At 44.8% G+C, this 23,288-nt stretch overlaps 1 long non-coding RNA gene across 1 annotated transcript in view; it reads right to left on the bottom strand.

The window, feature by feature from the left end:
* Window positions 1-14,413: 14,413 nt before the first annotated feature.
* Window positions 14,414-23,288, bottom strand: part of LOC103348106 (BAALC binder of MAP3K1 and KLF4) — a 79,930-nt gene continuing 71,055 nt past the window's right edge. Inside the window, exon 3 of the long non-coding RNA XR_007919126.3 lies at window positions 14,414-16,788. This is a non-coding gene — a long non-coding RNA (BAALC binder of MAP3K1 and KLF4). The remainder of the gene's footprint in view (window positions 16,789-23,288) is intronic.

Raw genomic sequence — 23,288 nt, 5'->3', positions numbered from 1 at the left:
CAGGGAGAACTATGGTATTTGTCCCTTTGGGACTGGCTTATTTCATTAAGTATGATATTTTCCACTTCATCCATTTTGTTGCAAATGACCAGATTTCTTCTCTTTTTCTTTTTTTACTGCTGTGTAGTATTCCATGGTGTACATATTCTATAATTTCTTTATCTAGTCTTTAGCTGATGGGCTTGTGGGTTGATTTAAAGTCTTTGCTATTGTGAATTGAGCTGCAATCTCTGTAATATGCTGATATAATTTCCCATGGGTAAATTCCCAGGAGTGAGATGGCTGGGTCATATGGTAGGTAATATTCATGTTTCTGAGGTACCTCCATACCATATTCTATAGTGGCTTTACCAGCTTACATTCCCACCAACAGTGGATTAGGGTACCTTTTTCCCCACATCCTCACCAGCATTTGTTGTTGGTTGATTTCTGTATAAAAGCCATTCTAACGGGGTGAGGTGAAATATCACTGTGGTTTTGATTTGCATTTCTCTGATGGCTAGCAATCCTGAGCATTTTTTCATCAGTCTGTTGGTCATTTGGATTTCCTATTTTGAAAAATGTCTGTTTAAGTCCTTGACCCATTTCTTCACTGGGTTTTTTGTTTTGTTGTTGTTGAGTTTCTTGATCTCTTTATATATTCTGGTTATTAATCCTTTATCAACTGTATGGTTTGCAAATAACTTCTCCCATTCTGTTGGTTGTCTCTTCACTTTGCTGATTTTTTTCTTTTGCAATGCAGAAGCTTCTGAATTTGATGTAATCTCATTTATTGCTTTTGGCTTTGATTGCCTGTGTCTCTGGGGTCTTTTCCAAGAACTCTTTGTCAATGTCAATTTCTTGTAGGGTTTCTCCAATGCTCTCTAATAATTTGATGGTGTCAGGTCGTGGATTTAGGTCTTTATTCCATTTTGAGTGGATTTTAGTACAAGGCGTAAGGTAGGGGTCTTGCTTCATGTTTCTGCATGTGGAGATCCAGTTTTCCCAGCACCATTTGATGAAGAGAATGTCCTTTTTCCAGGGATTGATTTTAGCTCCTTGGTAAAAATGAATTGGCTGTAGATGCTGGATTGATTTCTGGAGTTTCTATTCTGTTCCATTGGTCTATCCATCTGTTTTTGTACCAGTACCAAGCTGTTTTGATTATTACTTCTCTGTAGTAGGTCTTGAAATCTGGTATTGTGATGCCTCCAGGTTTGTTTTTGTTGTAGATGATTGCTTTAGCTATTCAAGGTCTCCTGTGTTTCCATATGAATTTCAGCATTGTTTTTTTTTTCCTATATCTGAGAAAAATGTCTTTGGTATTTTGGTTTGTATCACATTGAATCTGTAAATTGCTTTTGGTAGTGTGGACATTTTGAAGCTACTGATTCTTCCAATCCATGAACATGGAAGATTTTTCCATTTTTTGTGTCTTCTTCTGTTTCCTTCTATAATGTTTTGTAATTCTCATCATAGAGATCTTTGACATCCTTGGTTAAATTTATTCCAAGGTATTTTTTTGTAGCTATTGTGAATGGTATTGATCTTAGAATCTCTTTCTCAGCCATGGTATTGTCTGTGTATACAAAGGCTGTTGATTTTGTGTGTTGATTTTATACCCTGCTACTTTTCCAAACTCTTCTGAATTTCAACAATCTCTTAGTGAAGTCTTTTGGATCCCACATATATAGAATCATGTCATTTGCAAATAGGGATAGTTTGACTTCCTCCTTCCCAGTTTGTATCCCTTTGATTTCTTTTTCTTGCCTAATGGCTCTGGCTAAAACTTCCAGAACTACATTGAATAGCAGTGGTGAGAGTGGGCATCCTTGTCTGGTTCCAGATCTCAATGGCAATGCTTCCAACTTTTCTCCATTCAATAGGACACAGGCTGTGGGTTTGTTATAGATTGCCCTGACTGCTTGAGCAATGATTCTTCTATACCCAATTTGCTTGAGGTTTTCCATCATGAAAAGTTGCTGTATTTTATCAAATGCTTTTTCTGCATCTATTGAAATAATCATATGGTTTTTATTCTTCAGTTGTTAATGTGATGTATCATATATATTGATTTGCTAATGTTGAACCATCCCTGCATACCAAGAATAAATCCCATTTGGTCCCGGTGAGTGATCTTTCTAATGTGCTGTTGGATTCGGTTGGCTAGTCTTTTGTTGAGGATTTTTGTCTCTAAGTGCATCAAGGAAATTGGTCTGCAGCTCTCTTTCTCTGTTGCATCTTTTTCAGGTTTAGAAATTAAGGTGATGCTGGCTTCATAGAAAGAATTTGGGAGGATTCCTTCCCTTTCAGTTGTTTTGAATAGCTTGAGAAGAATTGGAGTTAGTTTTTCAAATGTCTGGTAGAATTCAGCAGTGAAGCCATCTGGTCCTGGGCTTTTCTTTGTTGGTAGGGTCTTTATTACTGATTGAATTTCTGTCTTGGTTATTGGTCTGTTGAGGTTTTCTATGGTTCATTTTAGGTAGGTTGTATGTGTCCAGGAAACTATCCATTTCTTCTAGGTTTCCCATTTTGTTGGCATATAGCTCTTTGTATTAATTTCTGATGATTCTTTTTATTTCTGTGGGGTCTGTTGTTACATATCCTTTTTCATCTCTAATTTTGTTAATTTGGGCCTTCTGCTTCCTCTTTTTGGTTAGGTCCATTTGGTATATAGTGTCAATTAACTGTTTTCTCCTTGCTGATTTTCTTTCTGGTTGCTCTGTCCATTCCTGAAAGTGGGGTATGGAAATCCCCCATTACTGCACATTTGATCTGTGGAGTCTTTCCTGTGAGCAAGGTTCCCTGTCTTATGAGCTGCAGTAGGTAACGGAGGAGCTCAGAGTGTGGAGAGGCACTCTGTGGTTGCCCAGGATCTAGCCACACTGTCTCCTCTTATGTAGTCACTGTTTTTTCAGCTCCCAAGGCCCTCTAGGTCATGGATTTTCAATGGGGCCACTCCACCCTCCTAGTCAGTCCTGTTTATAAGGAAACTCAAGTGTTCCCAGAGCCGCTGTGTGTGGTCCTCCCAACCAGCTTCAGTGTCTGGGGGCGGGGGCGGGGTGGGGGGGTAGGGTTTTACCTCTGGTTAGGTCTGTGGTTCACAGGTGTGTAAAGTGCCTGCCCACTGTAGCCCCACTCAGTTCTTGATGGTGCTCTGCGGGTAGGAGAGTCCCACAGTCTGTGTTGCCCCTCCCCTGCCGTTGCTGGGCAACTGGTGCAGAAGGGGAAGCAATTCTTCTGAACTGTTGTGGCCCTCACTGATTGGGTCAGATGCGACCCCTGTTATTTATTGTTGGGCTGCCTGTGTCCAAAAAAATTGGCTAAGCCCATGAGCCCTTCCCCCACTGGTTGCAGATCTCTGCTGTAGGGAGTAGGGGGAGGGACACGCAGTCCCCCCACCCCACCCCGCCCCGCCCCGCTTCTGCTGACTTAGGGAGTTCGCGTGGAACTTTAAAAGCAGTATCAGCAGCACCGTGGGCCCGGGGAGTCCCCTCACCCGATTTGCCGCGGCAGGGGTCTTCCTCCCGGGATCCAAGCTTCTGTTGTTTTCTACTGTTTATTTGCTCCCTTGGCACGGGTCTGGAGCATTTCTATTGCTCGCGCTGGGTCTCCTGCTGGGGTTCCCCCAGAGCTCTATCCTACCAGTGTATTCACTCCCCTTTTTAAATATTATTTTCGTTCCCGGTCAGATTGGGCTGTTGCTATTTTGCCATCTTGGAACCCCTGTTATGGACATCTTAAGTACTAGAACAAACAACTGTCCAGGATGTCTCCTTTTGTTGTTGTTTTTAAGATTTATCTTATCTTATTTGAAAGGTAGAGTTACAGAAGAGGCGGAGAGAGAGAAAGGGAGATCTTCTGCCCACTGGTTCACTCCCCAAATGGCCACAATGTCTAGGGCTGATCCATGCCAAAGCCAGGAGCCTGGAACTCCATCCAGGTCTGCTATATGGGTAGCAGGGGTCCAAGCACTTGGATCATCTTCCACTTCTTTTCCAGATACATTAACAGGGAGCTGGATCAGAAATGGAATAGCTGGGACTTGAACAAGCACTTGTATGGGATGCCAGCATTGCTGGTGGTGACTTAACCTGCTTTACCACAATGCCAGGCCCAGGATGTCTCTTAAAGAAATTTGATTTCCTGGAGCTGGCATTGTGGCGCAGCGGGTTAATGCCCTGGCCTGAAGCACCGGCATCCCATATGGGCACCAGTTCGCATCCCAGCTGCTCCACTTCCAGTCCAGCTCTCTGCTATGGCCTGGGAAAGCAGTGGAGGATGGCCCAAATCCTTGGGCCCCTGCATCTGTGTGGGAGACCCAAAAGAAGCTCCTGGCTCCTGGATCCTTTGGATCAGCCTAGCTCCAGCCATTGCAGCCAACTGGGGAGTGAACCAACAGATGGAAGACTCTCTCTCTCTCTCTCTCTCTCTCTCTCTGCCTCTCCTCTCTCCATGTAACTCTGACTTTCAAATAAATAAATAAATCTTTTTAAAAATTTTGATTTCTTGTGCCCATTTACATGGTAAATTTGAACTTGGGTCTTTCCTGAATCTGTGGGAGTTTTTCTGACCTTGCCACACTATTGGTATGTCTGGTGTCAGATTCTGTACAATTTATGTGTCATAAAGGAAAATGTGAAAACCTCAAATTCATTGCTGTATAGCTCTTCACATGAGATTCCTTTATATCTAAATTCTTGTCTCCTCATTAGTCACCAATTTGTGGAAATTACCTTCCAGAGTGTTTGTGAATGCAAGGTCTGCCCAGCTTAAAGCGGCAACTTAAATTCTTGAGAGCCTGAAATCATCTAAAGAGTTTTCTTCCTTGCATTGTCCTGAGTCAGGGCTTCTGCCCAGAGCTGAGTGCATGCTCCTAAGAGTGCTTCTTGAAGATGTTTATTTTTCTCATCCCAGAGATGCTGAAGGTACATCTTGTACTGGAGAAGAAGTGCTTATCTTGAGATGTGTGTAAGGATGAAGTACTTCAATAAAGAGCCAGTCCTCTGGTACATTTACCCTGACAGCTGAATTTTGTATTCCAGGCCTTGCTCAAGCCCTGGAAATTTCAGGGCTGGATCACAGCTCAATTTTTTTTAAAGATTTTATTTATTTGAGAGATAGATTTACAGACAGAAAGAGGGAGAGACAGAGAGAAAGGTCTTCCATACACTGGTTCACTCCCCAAATGGCAGCATTGGTTGGAGCTGAGCCCATCTGAAGCCAGGAGCTAGGAGCTTCTTCTGGGTCTCCCATGCAGGTGCAGGGACCCATCACTTGGGCCATGTTCTTCTGCTTTCCCAAGCCATAGCAGAGAGCTGGATAGGAAGAGGAGCAGCCAGAACACAAACTGATGCCCATATGGGATGCTGGTGCTACAGGCGGAGGTTTAGCTTACTACGCCACAGCACCGGTCTCCCACAGCTCAACATGAAACAACTTTGTGTTTACCTTCGTATTCTAGGGACCATGCTAAGTGTTCTTTGTCAACATACTTACTCAGCCTTCTGATACTCTGAGGTGCTATGAGCCCCATGTCATCAATGTATAAACAGGAGCTTGAAGAAGTTCAATAACTTGCTCATGGCCACAGAGCTAATAAATGTGAAGCTGGAGTGCAAACCCAGGGCATCTGTTAAGATCCACTCATGACATTTTTGAGACATCAATTGTTTCAGTGATTTGCTTAAGCCAGTGATTCTCAACCCTGGCTGTACAGTCGGACCCTCCAGAGGAGTATTTAAACATCTTGATGTCCAAGTTGCACCCTAAGCCAATTAAACCAGAAATTCTGGAGGTGGAATCCAGGCACCAGTAATCATCAGAGCTCCCCAGGTGATTTCAATGTGCAGCCATATTGATAATCAGTTGCTAAGCAATCACAATTCTTTCCATCTGTTAAATTTTTTTAATGAGAAAATAATTCGATTCCATTTGCCCAAGCAATAGCTGGGAGGACCTGATGTACAAGGCATGGAGCTACTCTCTGTACTCTGGCACTTCTTTTCTCCCTGGGGATCCAGAGAGCCCAGGCCTTCACTTTCTTATTCTGGAACAAAGAGGAAGGAGTGATTGCTATGGTAGACCTATCGCGTTTAGGTTCGCCAGACACTTTAGGAAGACTTCCACTCTTTTTTTTTTTTTAAAGATTTTATTTATTTATTTGAAAGAATTACACAGAGAGAGGAGAGGCAGAGAGAGAGAGAGACAGACAGACAGACAGGTCTTCCTTCCAATGGCTTACTCCCCAGTTGGCTGCAATGGCCAGAGCTGTGCCGATCAGGAGCTAGGAGCCAGGAGCCTCCTCTGGGCCTCCCACGCGGGTGCAGGGACCCAAGGACTTGGGCCATCCTCCACTGCTTTCCCAGGCCATAGCAGAGAGCTGAGAGCTGGACCGGAAGTGGAGCAGCTAGGATGCGAACTGGTGCCCATATGGGATGCTGGCGCCTCAGGCCAGGGTATTAACTCGCTGCACCACAGTGCAGGCCCGACTTCCACTCTTAATAGTATTATCTTCAAAGGGATTTTAATATTATCTCATGACTTAAAAGAATGCTTTGTTGCCATTAAGAAAAAAAGTTACAAGAAACAAAGGCAAAATGTCATAGATTTATATCTGGGGTGCTAAAAATTATCCTTGGTTGCCCCTGACACCTTAGAAGTGTTGAAATACTGATCCTATTAAAAGAGCTGTGAAGTCACTTGCCTTCCATCTGGACAGGAAGAAAATGAGCTATTACTGAGCACTTATGGAGATAGGCAGACATGAGTTCAAACCCCAGGGTTGCTATTTACTAGCTTTGGCCTTGAGCTTCTACATCTGTTTCCCTGTCTGTAAAGTGAAGTCGATAAAGTAGGACTGTCTGATTGGGGTACTGTGCATGAAGCACCTGGTGCCTCCTGACACGTGGGATCATGATTTTCATGTGGCAGACACCATGTTATCTACATTGGTTATGTCACATAATCCACACAGGACACCCTCAGAACGATGCTGTTGTTCCCGCTGAAGGGAGATGAGCCCCTGGGAGGCTCCACCGAGGGCCCAGGGCACATGGCTGGCGCAGTCAAGTTAGGATTTGTCTCTTGTGCCTGCAGCCTGCATTTTCTTTGTTTTTCAGGCCATGTGGCACCACCTTTGCTTCACAGGCAATCTCATGGCTGACTTATCTTTTGGAACAGGAAGAGCAGGCATTGGGCCTAGCGTTAAGAATCCACAGCAGAGTTCTTAAGATTGATTCCTGGCTTAGGCTCCTGATTCTAGATTCCTGTCAATATAGACCCTATGACGCAGCTGTGAGGCTCAAGTAATTGAGCTTCTGCCACTCACATGGGAGACCTAGGTTGCATTTCTGCCGATGGTCCCAGTTCCAACCTTTGCAGGCACTTGGAGGGAGAACAAGTGGATGGGAACTCTGTCTCTCCGCTTTTCAAGAAGGAAAAGGAGGAGGAGGAGGAGGAGAAGAAAGAGAAAGAAAGAAAGAACTGATATTCTCTAGATAAGTAAATAAAATTAAAAAGACAAACAAATTTCCAGCTATCTCCCCAGGATGACAAGGGATACTTGGTAAAGGAAGGGCAATTGTATTCACCCCTTTTTCCTTTTAAAGTGGGGTTCTACTTGGAGAACACCTAAGATACTGAAACCACAAAGCTCACTCTGGCATCAAGAACCCAGGCTTAACTTTCTGCTGAGTTAAAAAGCCTGGTTATCCATTGTCTGATCATTCAGAATTCCTTAATAGTTCCATATTCCCAAGAAAATTAAGTATAAATTCCTTCTGGGGCCAGCGCTGTGGTGTAGTGGGTGAAGCCACAGCCTGCAGCGTCAGCATCCCATATGGGCGCCAGTTCAAGTCTTGGCTGCTCCACTTCTGATCCAGCTCTGTGCTGTGGCCTGGGAAAGCAGTGGAAGATGGCCCAAGTCCTTGGGCCCCTGTACCAGCACGGGAGAATCGGAAGAAGCTCCTGGTTTCTGGCTTCAGATTGGCCCAGCTCCGCCATTGCGGCCAGTTAAGGAGTGAATCAGTGGATGGAAGACCTCTCTCTCTCTGCCTCTTTCTCTCTCTGTGTAACTCTGACTTCTGATGCTAGCTTTTGTGATTCCTCTATGGGAGATGGCTTGTGGGAAATATTTTAAGTAATTTAAAATGAAATATTCCTGAGCCGGCGCCGTGGCTCAATAGGCTAATCCTCCACCTTGCGGCGCCGGCACACCGGGTTCTAGTCCCGGTTGGGGCGCCGGATTCTGTCCCGGTTGCCCCTCTTCCAGGCCAGCTCTCTGCTATGGCCAGGGAGTGCAGTGGAGGACGGCCCAGGTGCTTGGGCCCTGCACCCCATGGGAGACCAGGAAAAGCACCTGGCTCCTGGCTCCTGCCAGGATCAGTGCGGTGCGCCGGCTGCAGCGGCGGCCATTGGAGGGTGAACCAGCGGCAAAGGAAGACCTTTCTCTCTCTGTCTCTCTCTCTCACTGTCCACTCTGCCTGTAAAAAAAAAAAAAAAAAAAAAAAAAAAAAAAAAAAAAGAAATATTCCTGAAATAGTTTAGGAGCTCCCTGAATGGGAAACTAGGAAAAGAGAGGACTTTGGAGACACATGCCATCCAGAGGAAGGTGTCGAGTGCTCACTGGGAATACAGCATAGGACCTTGGGGCACAGTGGACCTGAGATATAAATTGTTGAGACCATGAGATCAGATGAAATTGATTGTTTTAGGGTTAAGAAGAAGCAGAAGCAGAAGCAGAAGCAGAAGAAGAAGAAGAAGAAGAAGAAGAAGAAGAAGAAGAAAGAAAATCCAATGGTATCTGAAGAAGAAGTGTTGAAAATTAAATTTGAGGAATACTAGCATTTAAGGAGCAGGTAGAGAGAGAGAAATTGGCAAGGGAGACCGACAAACAGTAGACTCAGCAGAATCAGGTGACCTAAAAGGAGGGCAGTGTGTCAGAATGCAAAGGTGAGGAGAGCTGTGAGGAAGGACTTGGAGAAGAAATGGGGGCAACGAGGTCAAGCAAGGACAGGAACTGCAGTGATGTCATTGGATTTGGCAATTACAGTGTCGGTGACCCTGGGGACCAGAGTTTCGGTTGAGATGGTGGAATCAGAGGCCTGAGGAGGAGTTAGGGCTGTTGAGCACAGACTGCTTATTGACTACTGAAGACTTCTGGCATTCCAAGCAACTATTCTCATGAAACCTCAGTTAGTCAGCGAACATGAGTTGGGTGTCGTATTTCCTGGCATTCTGCCTTCAAGATTCTTAGTCAGGTTGATTAATGCAGATGTCTTTCTTCATGGAGAAAGCAAGGCACAGCAACTGGCCATCTCACTGCGTGGCATACTCATTTCCCTGGCATCCTTTGCTACGCTTCCTGTGGGATCTTTGCAGGAGCAAGTGAGTCAGGAGTGGGCACACACACATATTTAAGCAGAATAGTTCCAGGGCGGGGGGTGGGGTGGGGGACAAAGCCAAATGGCAAAGCATTTTGGAAAAATCAGTTATAAGCAGTTTATCAAACATCATTGTCAGGAATCTGGAAATGTTCCTTGCACAAGTCTCATTGTGAACCTACAGTGTAGGTTGCAAAATCTTGGGGCAGTTGTCCTATCAAGTTTTTTTCCCTTTCAGTGTGGCATATGTTTTTCTTCTCTCACCCAGTCCCATAACTCCCATGGGTCTACGACATTCATTTATGTCATCTGTCTGTCCCTGAAAACATGTCGTCTGTAACTTCTGCCAAGGTATTTGGGGGCCTCCTTTCCAAGTGACTTCTTACATCTAGGTATTGTGATCTATCTTCCATTGCTATAATGAAATACCACAGGCAGGCTATTCTAGAAAAGGGTTTATTTCGCTCACAGTTTTGTAGGTTCAAGAGCATGATGCTGGCATCAACTCAACTCTGTTGAGTACCCTCTTGGCTATGTCACATCCTGGAGGGAGCATATAATCAAAGTAGGAGATAACAGCATCAAACAGGAAGCCAGAGAGAGTCAGGGGTGAAGCTCAGGCTTTTATAACGACTTGCTTTTTGAAAGCTACTCTAGGAGACCAAAATTCCCTTCCCAAGGCAGTGCCCCAGTGACTCACGGTCCAGAATCCTTGCTACCTACATGGAAGATCCAGAATGAGTTCCCAGCTCTTGGCTTCAACCTGGCTGTTGCAGGCATCTGGGGAGTGAACTAACAGGTGAAATATCTATCTTTGTCTCTCTGCCTTTTAAACAATTAAAAAAAAATTCTGCTAAGCAAACAGGTAAAAAAGTGGCATTTCTGTTTTAATTTGCTTTTGCTTAATTACTTATGAGACTGAGGATCTTTTGATATTTATGTTGACCATTAAATTTTCTCCTGTTAATATTCTTTCCCCTTGGGTTGTCTTTTTCCTGTTAAATTCTCATTGCTTTTTAAATGTGGGTCCCTATACCACCTCTTTGATAACTGTGTTGTAGATGTCCTCTCATAAACTATCACTTTGGATGTGAACTTTTTCATAGACGGGATTTAAATTTTAATGTGGTGCTGATGATCTCACCTTCTCATGGTCGCCTTTGCTCTGTAGATTGTTCTCTCACCCTTCCAGCACCAACCTCAAACCCCTCCGTAGAAAAGTTGAGGCACACTTTCCAAGATGCTCCACTTTTTACAACTTCTCCAACTACTTGTCTCTTTGCTTTGCTTCATAGCAAAGTTTTTCAAAAGAAAGTTGTTCCCTTCTCTCCACATCCTCTTCACTCCTCCATTCATCAAACTGGCCTCGGTGACCACCCTTCCACTGGGTTGTTCTCATCAAGGACACCAGTAACCTTGATGGAGCCAATTGAAGTCACATCTCTCTTCTCACTACATTGCGGTCATGAGTGACCGTTTCTGCTTCCTGAAACTTTTTAAAAAATCTTGGCATTGATAAGTGAGTTCTCAGTCTTCTTCCTGGCTTCCTCACCACTTCTATTTTTTGCTGACCCTTCCTCCATCACTACTTCTCTGAACAGTGGCGTATACCAGGGCAGAGACTTGGACCCTCCTCTCCAACTTCTTATCAAGTAAACTAATTCTGTGTCATTGAATATCTTCTATGTGTTGATGAGTTCCAAATTCATATCTCTGTCTGACTGCTACCTTGAAATTTGGACCCATACATACAGCTGCCTATAGGACGCTTCCACATGGATATTTCATGCTTAATGGGTCCAAAATTTTCTCTTGGTTTGCAGTGCCCTCCCCTCAACTTTTCCCACTGTGTCTTACCCTATATCCCCAAGAACTCTGTTGCCCAAACAACTTAAGACTCCTCCTGATTTCCATTCTCTTTACTTCTAACACCCAAACCATCTGCACACCCTAGTTTCTATTTCCAAAATGTGCTCACCAGCCACCCACTTCTACTCATCTCTGCACTTCCCACACTATTCCTTGCCATTGGCATCTCTCCTCTGGGCAAGAGCTGTAGACTCCTAAGTGGCCTCCTGCTTCTGTACTTGTCTCCCTCCAGTTCATTCTCCTGTTAACATCCTTTTCAGCATTTATCACCACCTTAAGTCGATGTGATTTATTTATTTATGTTGTTTCTCCCACTAGATCACTAGTTCTACAAAGGCATGGCAAATTCTGATTCATTGCCAATTCCTGGGACATTGAAACTTCTCAGTAAATATGTTTAGAATAAATGAAAGATATGAAAGGGCAGATGAATGCATATTTTTAAATAGTAGTCATGTTTGTAATTTGCCTACTCAGAAAATTCTCCTGAGATTGACTACTTCCAAGATAGGTGGGATGGAGTGAAAGGACACTCTATTTTGATGATCCCTAAAAAGAAAATGAAAACAAAAACATATTTGGGGGGACTAGCACTGTGGTGTAGTGGGCTAAGCCTCTGCATGTGGTGCCAGCATCCCAGATGGACACCCATTCGAGTCCTGGCTGCTCCACTTCTGATCCAGCTCCCTGCTAATGGCCTAAGAAAGCAGTAGAAGATAGCTCAAGTCCTTGGGCCCATGCACCCAAATGGGAGACCTGGAAGAAGGCCCTTGCTCCTGACTTTGGATCTGTCCAGCTCTGGCCATTTTGGGGGAGAGGGTGAACCAGTGGATAGAAGACCTTTCTCTCTGTCTCTCCCTCTCTCTGTCTATAACTCTGTCTCTCAAATAAATACATATTTTTAAAAAAAAACCCAACATATTTGGACACACAATTGGGAGCAGGGGTTGCAAACTCAAATGTCGCAGGCTTGGGCAGGTAACAAAATTGAGGTAATGACCACGTGTAAGCTACAATGAATGGCAGGGACTGTCACAACGTGGAGACCTCAGCTCCAGCTAAAACAGACTTACTGGCTTCAGCTGACTATGGCCAAGTAGCCGTGCAGGCAGAAGGTTTAGAAATCATCTCAAAAGAAAATGCAAAGTTTGTATGTCAGTTACATTTGGGTTTGACTATTACAACTGAAACATATTAAATCAAGTGGGATTACCAAAAGTGGTCTGGGGTGTAGACTCTAGGGTTCCCAGAGACTCGGTGGAATTCGGGACACAGGCTCCTAATTTGTTGCTTAACTGGCATGATGTCTATTATGAATTGAACAGGACTTGGCTCCCCAAAACTCTTGCAGAGGTTTAAATCCTGAAGTCCGATGTTAACAGCTGCTGAAATCAGGGTGGAGTCTTGATCTAATCATGGCATCTGGTCAGTGGGCCTGGTGCTTGCCCTCAGAAAGCTGGTTATTTACGCTGGGTGCTCTTATGTCTCTCTGCTTCCGAGATTTCCATGTGATCATTCTTCTGCACGTGCTCTGCCGTCCCTGGCTCTACCAGCCGGACTAATGGTGCTGCCTAATTTTGAACTTTGAACCTCCAAATTATAAGCCCAAACAAACCTTTTCCTTCCCAAGAAGCCCCGCTCAGGTATTTTAGTTGCACTACTGAAAGCTGACTAATACAGCTTCCATTTCCAAGTCACATCATGGTCCAATGGACCGATGCAGCTCCAGCCGCTGCCTCCTCATTCAGGGAAGCGAGGAGAAAAATAAGGAAGATCCCGACTGTTCTTCTATCAAGAGCCTTCCTGGAAGCTTCCATGCACCACTTCTATTTCATTTCTTTGCTAGAATTTAGTCCTGTAGTTACTCCTAGCTGCACGGGAGGCTGGAAAGCATCCTTTTTATTTCTAGTGGACACGTGCCTAGCTCGAGAAGAAGCCAAGTTCTAAATGAGAGGCTTTCTGCCAGAACTGGATTTTCATGTGAAGCTCCCAAGCTTTCATCCTACAGCAGCCAAACAAAGTGTGCCTATCATCTGGATTCAGCAGAGGAGCTTCAGTTTGGGGAACCCTGCTCAGAGGGGCAGATATGCACGGGGTGCATTTCTATGACAAGTGGGGCAGTCAGCAACTCATAAACAAAGGTCAGCAGGGCTTAGATGAAGCACACAAACAGGAATGTGTTCAGGTGGCCTGGGGAGGGGGGCAGGATGTGGAGAGGGTGGGGGAAGGTGGGCAGTGGGTGAGGCAGTGTAGTCCTTCATCTGTGCATTTACGGAGTGGCCCTGGCAGTAACAGGGGAGGTCCATGGCATCCCTTATGTCTAGGTGTGAGCAGTTATTCCATCTCCTCTGAACTGACTTTCACCAAAGGTGTCCTCTCACACCACCTCAGGGTCACCCTCTGGAGCGACAAGCAATCCTGAGTCAGACCCAGTAAGTCACTATCTTGGGCTTGGGCTCGGCCCAGTCTCAGGCTTGGTGACGATTCCCTTCTAAGTGGCTGAACTTCCCATCCGTGCTGGATTGTCTTGCTGTGGAGGCACGATGCTATGATGAAAAAAGCACCGGACTTGGAAGCAGACTTGAAATTCCTGCAGCGTCACTCACCAGTTGAGTGGACCATAATAAATACTTTTATAACTGTAAATTAGTCTGGCCGGTAGAGCCAGGAACGGCAGAGCACGTCCTTACCTACTTCACAGGCTTTTTGGTGGATTCACGGGGATCACTTACATAAAAAGTTTTTGTTTAAAAACTAAATAAATAAATAAAAAGAAAGCGACCGGCACTGTGGCATAGCAGGTAAAGCCCCGGCTGCAGTGCTGGCATCCCATATGGGCGTTGGTTCAAGTCCCAGCTGCTCCACTTCCAATCCAGCTTTCTGCTATGGCCTGGGAAAGCAGTGGAGGATGGCCCAAGTCCTTGGGCCCCTGTACCACATGGAAGACCCAGAGAAAGCTTCTGGCTCCTGGCTTCGGATGGGCACAGCTCTGGCTGTTGCAGCCAATTGGGGAGTGAACCGGCGGATGGAAGACCTCTCTCTCTCTCTCTCTCTCTCTCTCTCTGTCTTTCCTCTCTCTGTGTAACTCCAACTTTCAAATAAATAAATCTTAAAAAAAAAAGTCTAAACAGGTCTACATACAAATGTAAGGTTCCAGTAAAGATTCTCTGTAACCACCCATATGTTTGAAATTAATGACTTTATTGACACAAACTTTGCAGTGGAAAGTGTTTTCCCAACGGGATAGCAAGAATCAATGCCTGTCTCATATACACACGGAGAAGCTGCCAGATGAATTTCCAGTAACTTGATTTAGCTTCTGGTCACTGTCTCAGAGAGACCCAGATGGTTCTGGGGAGGGCCAGATCACATGTCCTTCATTCCCTTCTCCCCTAGAGGCGAAAAAGTGTTTCTGGATAAACAGAGCCACCTTCTCAAGCTGCTGAATTCCAAATAACCTGTAGCAGTGAACTGAGGCAAAAACAGAGTGGAAAGAGAAACTAGGCTTAGCCCATGGCTCACAGCACAGCGACTGGTGAAAGAACGCCTTACACAAAGCAAAACACACATGCCCTGGGAGAACAAGCCCTTGAACTTGCAGGATCATTGCCAACCTTTAGAGTTGGGGACTCCTGCTGAGTAATGCCACTAGGGACATATGAGTCACAGGTTTTGCTTTAAAATAATAAAAGTTAAAATTTTTTTTCAGAATGTGAAGTCCTTAAAAGCCCTTTTTCAAGGAATCAAAATGAGAGAGGTTTAGGAAAACTTGTAGTTTTGTGTATGGTAAAGGCTTGTACAATGATGATGAGAACACCCAGATCTGTCATTTAGGACACACATCAACCCTACTATAAAAGCAAGACTCCATTGCAGAGTAATTCACAACACACACTACACCTTAGTGTCGCTAAGTCAGTCCTACTTGTTAGGCCTACTGGTAGATTCTGGATATAAGGTCGCAAGAGGCCTGACCCCACATCTCTCAACATCTGCACAGTAACTGGCATAAAGTGGGCACTTAATGTTTAATGAATAAGTATAAAATCTATCAGCAGGAGGAAGAAAAGGAGGAAGGGAGGGAGGGAGGGAAACAAGAAAGGAAGACATTATCCTCTGGTGTCTGAGGAATACCAGAGTTAGTAGGTGCGCCACTGAGTAACTGAATTTTAACCTCGTAGGTCAGTTCTCGGGACTATGTTACATAAACACATACCATCAAGCTGCCTATTTCTGCTAAACATGGAGTTTATTGGTATAGTTTGGTACAACTTTAGTCCTACTTTTCCCAATCCCAGACTTGTTAGCAGTTCTTTAAAAATCATGCTACGTTATTTTGGAAGAAAATACTTCCAGCTGAACATGTTTAAGGAAATGCTAGAAAAACTTTTTCTATCAGAACATCATTTTACTGTGTCAACTACCTGATCTGTAACACAGTGCACATTAGTCTAATATCAATGTGAATACACATCCAGCAGGTGCTGTCTTTCTAAAGTAGTTCCTTTACAGATGCCAAAATGACCCAGTCCTGGGGCTGTGGACAGAGAAAGCTCCATGTGCTGCCACAGGTCCCTAGACTATCTCTCTCCTGTGAGCAGTGTCTAGTTTTCAATTAACCGTAGTGAGTGACTCAACTGGAGAGAGAAAACTACTAAGACAAGCAAAGGGAACCAGAAAGCTATGAAATACGCAGTGTCTGCCTGAGCCCTGAGTGGTGTCCCAGGCTGGATGCATGGCCACTTTATATGACATGACGCCACAGACTGATCCTGTGGTTTGGAGGCAGGGGAGGAGCAGGTGTGACAGCATCACACAGACTTCCCAAGGACACGCCATGGGCCTTGCCTGCTGGAGTTAGTGTGTGTGAAACAGGATCTGGTCTGATTGTGAGCTAAGGAAATGAGAATAACCGGGACTTTTCCTGTTTCCTGATTTCACATCGATCTGGGTTTACAGTTGGAGGAAAGCCAGCTTTTAGGCGAACACAGTACGCTTTGTGATGGTGATGTTTAAAAATAAAGAATGAAAGGGTAAGCTTGCCTGAAATTCACACTACTGTGCTCAGAAGAGCTTGGCACTGATGTGCAACTTTTTCACCCAGGAAATCTACTCTTATTTTCCTCTTTCACAAACTGACCTGTGGCTCCAGCTCACCACTGTACCCCCACTCCCTACTCCAGGAGATGCAAAGAGGCAAACTGAAGGGCACATTTGCAGGTTATTCACAAAGGTGAGGACTGTTAATGCATTCACGTGCTAAACAAGAGGCTCAGAGGACCCAACAGCTCAGGCAGGCATTTGCTGTGGGGTAAGACAGTCCCACAAGGCACTCAGCAGCGTTCATGGTCAGTAAGTGGTCCCCACTTTTTCAACTTTCACCGACAGGAATCAATATCATGAAGTCACCGAAGAAGTCCACCTGCCCTTGTGTTTGGACACTCGGCTAGTTGACGCAGTTCTTTGTGATTCTTTTACTTCTGTCCACCTGTCGGATGCTGTCTGTAACGTTGATGGTGACTTCTTTTGCAGACATTCTCTTAGCGTCTCGCTTAGCCTGTTAAAAAGTTTAAAACAGCAAATTGAGTTCATTGGAAACATCCAAGGCTCTTGCACTTGCATTTATCTCCTGAGCTTGTTACACACACAGGCAGCCGGAAGGGCGACCCACAGAATGCATGCATGGCAGCACAGCCAGAGGTGTCCTGCTGGATCTCCAGTCGCAACTAGCAGAGGCTGGCAGAAGACATGCTGGGTATTGAAGGTTGAATTAGCGAAGGTCTATCAAAGGGTAATGTGAAAACTTTCACAGTGGGCTTCAGTAGAGTGGGTAAGGGTTTGAGCTTTGGAGTTAGGGAGACGTTGGTTCAAAGACTGAGCATATGATTTCTCAATCAGCAAGTTTTTCCTAGCCTCTCTAACCTTTAGTTTTCTCACCTGTAAAGTGGGGAATACGATATCATCTACCTGATAAAGGTTGTTATAAGCATTAAATAAGGTAATGAATATAAGACACTTAGCATGATGTTTGTCACTAAATAAATATAAGATAAAACAATCTTTAAAAGCACACTGGGTAGAAGTTTGACACATTAGTTAAGACATTGCTTGGCAGGTGGCAGTGTCAGCCCCCCCGCCCCATCCTAATAGGGTTCGCTGTTCCTACTTCCCTGCCCGCCCCTCGGCAAAGTTTTAAAAGGACCTGTTCCTGAACACATGTGTCTCTCTCTCTTCCTCTCCGTCTCATGACCTGTGTCTGTCTCTGTCTCTGTCTCTCTTTCTCTTATGCTCTCCTTTTCCCTCTTTTCCTTCTTTGCTCCTTCCCTCCGGTCTGTTGAGTTTCCCCCAATAAACTCTTTCCCTTAAAAAAAAAAAAAGACATTGCTTGGAATACCTGGTTCCCACATCAGAGTGCCTGGGTTTGAGTTCTGGCTCCTCTCTAGCTTCCTGCTAATGCTCACACTGGAAGGCAGCAGGCTTGGCTCAAGTACTCAGGCCTTTGACATGCACACAGGAGACCTGGCTTGAGTTACCAGCTTCCAGTTTTAGACTAGCCGAGCCCTGGGTGTTGTGGGCATTTGGATCCCCCCATCCCTTTTCTCTCTCTCTCTCTCTCTCTCTCTCTCTCTGTCTTTTCAATAAATAAAATAAATTAAAAGTTTAAGTACAAGTTCAAAGTAAAGATAGACCAATGACAAAAGTCCAGAATTAATATGAAGTTCCAAACTAAATGTAGGTGCTTCAGTAATATGTTCCCAGTGCCCTATCTCTTACTCCCAAAGAGAAAACAACTTCAACCTGTTGGGACTGGGGCTGTTGCAAGTTGTCTCCAGAAGCAGATGGGAACAGCTATGTGCCATCCATTTTTCACTCCAGGAAAGACCTGACACCCACTTACAGGGAATACAGTTTCCCGTAGCCCTTTCAGGGGTGGCCTCACCTGCAGAGAATCCCCTCTCTCAAGGCTGTGCCAGAGGAGGCCCAATATCGGGGTAAATGGAGGAGTATAAAGACCTGGCCATTTGGGCCCAAAGCAAGCCCTGCTCTAGTGAGCCATTTGGTTCCAAAGCTGTCCCTGGGGTGCAGTCAGCAGAGGCCATTTTCATCCCACATTGTGGATCGACTTCTCCCTCTGTCCGCCCCTGCCTCCTCCTCTTCCTTCCACGTGTGTGGACCTCAAGGGCTTCCTAATGAACATTCTGTGTAGTGACATCTCAAGATGTGCTTCCTGGAGAACATAGAGCCTGTGGGAGTCTGTCACAGGGTATGAGCATCTCATCGTGCTGGGTGTGAGTCCAGTGCTGACAGATGCATGCTTTTCATACAACATGGCCCTGAACACAAGCCAACTGTGTTATCTGTAATGCCTCCAAAGAAATGGTGGAGTCTTGCCCCACTGGTTACATTTATCAACAGGTGATATGTAGGTTTCTAACATTTCACTTCAGTGCTGAGTACTGTAGCCGCTGCTGGCAATGGCCATTCTCCACTTTGCCTTTACATGGCTATGCATCTGTACCCCAGCTGCTGGGAGTGTTGCCTGCTGACTATTTGCAGCAGCACCCTTCTGAGAATTGGCCTCATCTGATTGGAACCACTGCTAGAGAACGCTCATAGCCAATGCTTGCTTGTTGGAGATATAAAAGGTTGGCCCTTTTGCCTCATAGAGCTGAAATCTATGATGCCATTCTTGCTCCACAGCCCTCTGTGAGGTCACCTGTCTGGTGACCTTGGGTATTTCTTAGCTTGATGGTCTGCCTTGCCCTGGCTCCCCCACTACTGTGCAGGGGTCAATCTACTACTTGCACAAGAAACATCATCTCAGGCCCTGCTTCTAGGGAACCTGATGTAATATTTATGGTGGATTTGAGAGAAGTTTAAGGACAATGTCACTTCTATGTGATTACCTGTATCCATTGATTTCATGACATTGGATTTCGTTGTTTCCTTTTATTTTCCCACTGCCCAGCACAGTTCTGAGAGATAGAAGGCCCTACATTTAACTTTGTTTGACTAAATGGATGAACAAGCACCCAGCGTTTGTCCACATACTCTTACTCTATGAACCAATAGTCAGTAGTGTTTAGGGTTTAGTTGTACAGTTGGGTTTTCAGAGCCTGAACCGGAACCAGAGCTAGCAGGAACTTGTGTGGGCTTATTTTATCCCCAAAGCGGAGAACTCAAAGTCACAAAACAACCTTCAAACTAGATAGCTGTAGGTATTCATCTGCAGCTCCTCCTGTAAAGTCCTTTAAAGTGATTCTTCCCAGGACTACTTCCTTCATCTTCTCACTCCACACTGGGCTTCCTCCTGCCTGCTGATCTCACACACACACACACACACACACACACACACACACAGCATTGTGAAGAAAAAGAAGGCAAAAAGAAATGTGTGGTGATGCCGAAGCCAATTCTGTCTGACCTCCCATTCAGGTATTGTTACACAAACTCTGTGGAAACTGGGACATGGAATAGAGACATAGAGGCAGTATTTGAAATGAGCCAAGTTGACGGCAGCATTCCTTTCAAACTGGTGGGAAGTGAGAGAGCCTTACAGAATGGAAATGTAAACTTTCTGAACTCCAAAAGTGTTTTCCTTTGGAAGAGATTATTGGCAAGATTTCACAAAAGGTTATTGAAGGCTATCCATGGAAAATGCTTTGCTCTCTATTCTTGCCTGCATTTCCATGCTTGAAAATCTAAGCAAAAGTTTAGTAGTTGGATAATTCTTAATTTCCAAACCTACATAAAGAGTCAAAGGCTATAAAAAAGTCATCCTTAGAACAGCCTCAAAATAAGGGATTGTAATTGTACTTACAGTGGGGCAATTTCTTTTTATTTCATTTACTTATTTGAGGGAGAAAGAGAGAGAGAGGGAGAGTCGGGGTTCACTCCTCAAGTACTCAAAGCAGCTGAGGCTGGGCCCAGGTAAAGCCAGGAGATGAAAACTCAATCCATGTCCCTCATGTGGGTGTTAAGAACCCACCGACTCCTGGGATCTGCATTTCAGGAGCCCAAGGCAAGAATTGAACCCAGGCACTCTGATATGGGATACAGGCATCCTAACCACTAGGCTAAATGCCTACTCCAAAGGGGGCAAGTCCTTCAATTTGTCTATCACAAGCCTGCAAAAAGGAAATGTTCAGAGCACAAACTCTGGGGCCAGAGAGACCTGGATGTATTACAAGGCTTTGCCACCATTGGCTATAATAACACTTACTGCTTCATCTCTCAGTTTCAATTCCCTTACTTGAAAAATGGGAGGCCAGCACCGCAGCTCACTTGGCTAATCCTCCGCCTGCGGCGCCGGCACCCCAGGTTCTAGTCTTGGTTGGGGTACCAGATTCTGTCCCAATTGCCCCTCTTCCAGTCCAGCTCTCTGCTGTGGCCCGGGAAGGCAGTGGAGGATGGCCCAAGTGCTTGGGCCCTGCACCCGCATGGAAGACCAGGAGGAAGCGCCTGGCTCCTGGCTTCAGATTGGTACAGCGCAGTGACCATAGTGGCTATTTGGGGGGTGAACTAATGGAAGGAAGACCTTTCTCTCTGTCTCTCTCTCTCACTGTCTAACTCTGCCTGTCAAAAAAAAAAAAAAAAAAAAAAGGGAAATAATGCTGCTTCCTAAGTTCTTTGAGAGAATTAAGTATATCGCTTAACATTAATAAGCTGGTTAACATCTCCCTGTTTACCACAGCCTAAGCCATTTTCAAACAAAAAGTCCCACACCCTGAAACCTCCTTGGTCCCCAACAAACCAGGGAGGTTACTCAGCCCTGTTACAGGCATTAACGCTAATTTCACTTGCAAAACGGCGGTAGCAGTCAAGCATTCCAAATCGGAAACCTCCTTTAACTGAAAGATTGCTACAACCTCTAAATAGCAGCAACACAACAACAGACCACAGAAACAGCAGAAATCTAAAGGGCACTCTAGACTCCTCTATGCCAGTAACGGGCACAAAAGCTTCCGAGCCATAAAGCATTTTAGTTCCAAATTCTTGCACGGTATCACGTTCAGCAAATTAAGCAAGGAGAATGACAACGCATTTTCTGGGAAGTGTTTTAGGCAGGAGGAACCGCCGAGTCTGAGACACGAGCTGTAAAGGGCCTGTCCTTCGCACAGCTGCGAGGACACGCAGGAGGCCCGTAGTGGCTGCAGGCTCGTCCCCACTCGGAACGCTCCACACTTAAATGAGAGGACGAAAGAAGATAAGAAAGACAACTACAGTGCTAGGCATTTTCTCCAGAAGTAAGCTCCCTGAGAAGTCGAGTTGCTTTGCCCGTCTCTGAGAAAACAGCTCTTTAGACCCAAGGAGCAATGGCACCATTGTGTCCCTCCAAACCCTTTGTACCACCTAGATGTTTCCTCCCTTTGATAGGGTTTCAGCTAGCCAGAGCTTTTCCTCTAACATCACACCCTTGTTATTAATGACTGGAAAAGAAAACGTATCCCTATTGCATATCCCTATGGCTTAAAAACAAACAAAAAACCCAACTGTGGTTCCCAGTGCCATGATGACAGAGGGCTCTCCAGCCCCTCCTCTTTGCAGATGTCTGCGGCTAGTTCAACCCCTCCTCCATTGCTGATATTCTCGTTTTGTGAGTTTTGTCACCACTGACTCTTGTTAATGGGCCACCTCCTGTTTCTCACCTAGTTGTACAGCTGTTCTATTCTTCCCTTGCCTCATTTTAATTTCTGCAGGTTTAGTACCCTGTGAATCATAGATTTTAGTCTTCTTGATAGTGCCTCTTTAATTAAAAGTAATTTATTGGCTGCCATCTCTCAAGGATAACCAGATTGGCTGCGATAACTTCTTGGCAGTCTCCAACCAGATGGACTTGTTTCCCTTGGGGCTCAGAAGCCAAGGATCAAGTTCATTCCCTGCGGAGGTGGGGACAGCTTGGCTGCTCCCAGGAGACTTGGAATCAAGACTGCAGCTAAATTTGCTTACTTTCCCCCCAAATAGAAATAAGAAATGTTCTTGGCATTGCCTGAACTCTACAAATATACCTGTACTCAACAGGGTATTATACAAACCTTTTCACAGACAACAAAGGAAGGCAAGGATTACTAAGTTATGAATCTCAGATGCCAATTTTTCTGCACAGTTAGTATTTCAAAACTGTAAAAGCAACATACAATCATGATAAAAATAAATAAATAAACAAACCAGTGGAGATGGGCAAATTGAAAAGCATTGCTTGATTCCTTGCCCTGGCCTCTAGGACTTTCCCCAGAGATGCCCATGGCTAATAATTTCCTATACAGCACTGCAGGAACTTTAAGCACATACAAACTTGAGGTGCTGTTACTTACTGTTTTTCTCTCTCCCTGTACTGTTTCTTCTTTCTGGCCTTTAACCAAAGTTTAAATTATATATTTGGTTTCTTGTTTATTTTCTACTTTCTCCTCAAACTATAAACTTCAAAAAGATAGGAAAAGTCTGTTTTGTTCATAGCAGTATTCCCAGAATCTTAGGGCCTATCACATAATAGACACCCAGTTAGTACCTTCACAAAGGACACGTGTGAAGGTAAATCTTCATAAAGAAAGAAGGGGAGAGAAGATTCTTGGAAACAGAGTCTGTCTGTATTGCCCTGCCTACATGTTCTAGAACTTTCCTTTGGGATTTCAATTATGTGCATAATCAATTGTTCGTTGCACCACCCCTGAGAGACAGGTGGGAATGTTACTGTGTTCACTTTCCCATTGGGGCAGCTGAAGTCACTCAGGCTAATGCAATTTGCCCAAGGCCAATGTCAATATAGGTGCTGAGTCAGACTGAAGATGGTGGCCTCAAGTCTCACATCCAGTCTCTCACAACTCCATTCTCCATCATTATGTTTTAGGTAACAGGAAGGATGAACATAAGATCTGGAGGCACACAGACCTGGGTTTGAATTCCAACACAGCCAGAGCACTACTTCCTTGGTCATGCTGGCCAAATGCCTACTTTCTGAGCCTCTACTTTCCCAGTTGAGGAAGGGTACTACTTAACCTTTTAGAGTTGTGGGAGCTAAAAATGATGTCATAGATAGTGTGGCTGGCATGGAGTAGG

Source organism: Oryctolagus cuniculus, chromosome 6 (assembly GCF_051225735.1).
Source record: "Oryctolagus cuniculus isolate XC-2025 breed Fujian yellow rabbit chromosome 6, ASM5122573v1, whole genome shotgun sequence".
NCBI classification, from domain to species: Eukaryota; Metazoa; Chordata; class Mammalia; order Lagomorpha; family Leporidae; genus Oryctolagus; species Oryctolagus cuniculus.
This window is presented reverse-complemented; position numbering and strand designations above follow the sequence as displayed.